Here is a 4077-nt window from a genome sequence, read left to right on the forward strand (position 1 = left end):
GTTGTAAAATTAAATGTGTTGCTTGATGAACTGTTATTTTCTACAGGATGATTGAATCTTTATGTTTGTTGTTGAAGCTTTACAAATTTGATGCTATAATCAGGACAACTTCCATTGCTATGCAACAGACGGGGAACAAAATTGATTCAGTAACTGCTTATGACTACCGATCAATTATGGTGCCCCTGCTGAAGTCATTAATGCAGGTTTGAGTTGGATTCTCCTTGCCGATTTGTTGAAAATTCTATACAGTTACCTTCTTGCCTTTCTATGATTTAATGTTTTTAGAGTAATATTATTTTTCTATAGGCACGCCTGGAGGATATGGCTTACAAAGATGCTGAAAAGAAGTCTAATGCTGCAAGCGAAGCGTTGTTGACAGCACTTGTTCATAGTGACAAAGGGTACTCACAAAGGAGGAGGTGGGGCAAGACAAGGACAGGGAAAATCCAAGACTAAAAAGAAGAAAAAGGATCACAGAAAGACACAGGAATTAAAGTTGCTATATACTGGTTATTTTTCTGTTTCCTCTTTATGGTAGTTAACAGTTGTCCAAATCTACATTTATATAAATTCACCGAAAAAAATGGAGAAGGGGCAGGAACTAAAAGTGGGAAACATGTAAAATATTAACATAAGATGACAGAAATTGTAGAAATATACTTGAATTGGATTCTAAAAACTTAAGATATGGAGGAACTAGAGTTAAAAGGTGAAACAAAACCGGAAGATAGTGTAAAAGAAACGGATATTTTAGAGGAACCAAGTTAGGAAAATGCGGATCATGGTTACATGAATAGTAGTAAATAAGGATCTGAAAGAGTAATAAATTGAGCAGTATAATACATTTAAAATACAAAAAACATTGAATGCAGACACTTACTGAAAGAGATTATCACAACAGCTAGTTAATTGCATATAAAATATGCAGAGAATTGTAAACCTCAATTGTCTTTCCTTCATACTTTGCCTTAGTCTCAGCCTCTGCGTAGGGTTTGAACTGATAATTGTTAAACAAAATTCAGGCAGCTTCGTTATACTGATTACAGCAGATCTGGATAAACTTTTCTTTTCTGTTACCAAAAAAAAGGAATGCAATTACTGCATATGACTAATAAATTAAGAAACTAGAGACAGGAATACAGCTAAGATCGTGGTTGATAAAACAAGTAGCTTTTCAAAATAGAAAGAAAGAAAGAAAGATATATGATATGCTGAGAGTTCTGAGTTCCCACAAAATATAGAAAATCTATTATGAAAATAAATGTCCCAAACTCCCAATTATATACAATTTGCTTATTGTAGGCAGCTGGAGGTAGCGAGGAGCTGCAGGAAAATGTGCAGCAAATATAAGTCTTTGTTCATACTTTTAACATTGTCATTGACTATAACATATGTAAACTGGAATTGCATATATCTTTGGCAGTATGTTCTCTCAATCCCTAGGCTCAAATAAAGCTCATTATATTTTCTCCTGTTCTGTGCTTCAGTTCCTTTCCAGCTGCACATGACGGAGATGATCGTCCTAATCCTGAGATCGTGGATCCGGTAACCACTGACGAATTGGAGCAACAGGAAAGGAAACTTACATCTGAAGAGGAGAAAGAGCAAAGAACGCTTGAAGAGCATTTGGAGTACCAGAGGCAGATTGAGAATGAGGCCAAACAAAAGCGCCTTGCTGAGCTAAATAAAGCTGGAAGCAGTGCAGGAAATATGTAAAAAAAATGTGCCTCTGTCGCATCAACTTTTAAAAAAATGTGCCTCAGTCGCATCAACTTTTATGACTTAACTGGAAATATTTTTATCAAGCTCAGGGTGTCGAATCAGACGAGAAATCATGTGAATTTGAAAAAGAAAAGCGCCCCAAAGCACCTGAAGCTGACTGGCATATATAGTTTTACAAACTGGGAAAAAGAAAAGGCAAAGATATTTGATAAAGGTGAGGGTTCACCATATTTCCTTCTAACCTATTTGATTAAGACATTCTTGATTGCTAAGCTAACCCCGTAGATTTATTACATCAATACATAGTGGGACCACCCACAATCTTCTCTTTATCTCCTACCACCCCCCATAAAAATTATCACATCACACCTACCATGGAAAAATTTTGGTCTCAACATCAGAAACTACAAATTTGCTACAACCAATTAGCAGTAACAGCTGTAGCAATATAATATTTTACAGGGGAAAACCCATTTTTTACTGACTGAACAAAAAGGAGAAGATTTGTTATGGGGCAGCATGCAATGTAGCAAATAAAAAATAAATAAATCCCGTCATTTCCTGCCCTCTGCCACACTCTTAACGCATATCCAATTTTGATTTTCAGATTTGATGCATAAGGGCAGCATCTCTCAGCACCATTGGAACATTTGCATTAAAATCTAGAATTGATGCATGAGGGCCACACTCTTAACGCATATCCAATTTCGATTTTCAGATTTGATGCATAAGGGCAGCATTTCTCAGCAATATTGGAACATTTGCATTAAAATCTAGAATTGCAAGTTTACATTTTCCAAAGTCCCCTTATTTTACTCCCCTAAATATTTTTTGTGTATCCAACAGGAAGTATCTACGGAACTCTTTCAAACCTTGATTTGTCCGGCCTATAAGAGTAATTTGAATTTCTAATTATCATATATATAGAAGAACAATAAAATGGGCTTAGAGTCAATCCTTGAAAAATGAAAAACATAGATGTGTCTCCAATGTATTGGCTAATTCAATTAGCCAATGAAATACCTGCATAAGCACATCTCAAGAGCAGCTAAATGCAACATGTAAGTGGTGGCTTATTATGATATGAATGGAAGTAGAGAGCATGAATTTGAGCAAGGGAGATTCCAGGATTTGGATAAATTCACCAGAAAAAATGGAGAAGAGATTTGTAGGCGTAAATAAAACAGCATAAATACAAAATTGCTACATCTATTAGAAGAGGAACCCATGGGTAGAAACTCACCCTTGAAAACTGGATAGAAGGGGAGGGTGCCCAAGGGCAGCTTGATTGGCTTCAGTGAACTCCAGTGCGTCCCTTGTGGCTTTGTGGAAAGTTTGTTCTGGAGTTCACGTGGATTCCCTTAGGCGAGATTCATTTCAACAATTCCACAACATCCAGGCTCCAGTGAAGAAAATTTCTACTGTCAGCGATGTTTTTCTCTCAGCATCTAAATAATAAATCTTCCCTAAGTTGCAACTCTCTCAATCCATCCTGTAATGCCTATATCAATCTCAAAAAAAAAAAAAAAAAAAAAAAAAAAAAAAAAAAAAAAAAAAAAAAATCTCACAAAAGAGCCGCTCCACAGTAAATGATGCAGAGTTTCTGGCTCCGCTGAACACATCCCACACGAATAGCTGGAATTAACAGCCCTCTACCAACAGAAGAAATATATTTCTTCTTCCAAAGTTTCACCCTTTGATTTTATCCTAGATTCAAATTTTAATATCCTCCAAAGCTTTCCTTTTCCCTCGACCAATCACAGGAGGTGAGCCTAGATACTTCTCAAAGTAGCCTGAACTAGAAGCACCCCAAAAAGTACTGATATCACTGTAGTATTGGAACTGAAATAATACATGGAAGTTTTTCATAGAATGCAAAGACACACCTCCACTAAATTATCAGTTATCAAGCTACTGGGCACAAAAGCAGTTTAACTCTCAGAAATAATACATAGAAGTATTTTTTTTTAATTCCAACCTATTAACCAATACCTTTGCCGATATTTTGTAAATTACATTACAAAAGGTTAGGGATCGGAATTCGGAACTGGGTTACAGCGACATGATACAGTAACTCCTATACATAGGCATGTTTTATGTTTTTTTTTTTTTCTTTTTTTTTTTAAGCAGTAATTATAGTAGAATTTATTTATTCAACGTCACATTGTATAGTGTATAAGAGAAAATAGTGGCATTTTTCTACTCAAATAATGGCTGCCTCATTTTCTTTTGCGGGTTATTATTGGGTACTCTAGAAGTATACTCTCTCCCTCTTACATTGGAATGAGTCTCATGAGGTCCACCCCCATGTGAGAGTGAGGGAGTATACTCCCAGAGTATCTAATAAATTTC

General features: G+C 35.9%; 1 long non-coding RNA gene across 1 annotated transcript; it reads right to left on the reverse strand.

Moving 5' to 3' along the window:
- Nucleotides 1–1252: 1252 nt before the first annotated feature.
- Nucleotides 1253–3757, reverse strand: LOC126725791 (uncharacterized). Its single transcript, XR_007655600.1, has 2 exons — nucleotides 2969–3757; nucleotides 1253–1693 (listed from the first exon to the last, which is right to left on the reverse strand). It is a non-coding gene; the product is annotated as an uncharacterized LOC126725791 (long non-coding RNA).
- Nucleotides 3758–4077: the final 320 nt, after the last annotated feature.

This window comes from Quercus robur, chromosome 5 (assembly GCF_932294415.1).
Source record: "Quercus robur chromosome 5, dhQueRobu3.1, whole genome shotgun sequence".
NCBI classification, from domain to species: domain Eukaryota; kingdom Viridiplantae; phylum Streptophyta; class Magnoliopsida; order Fagales; family Fagaceae; genus Quercus; species Quercus robur.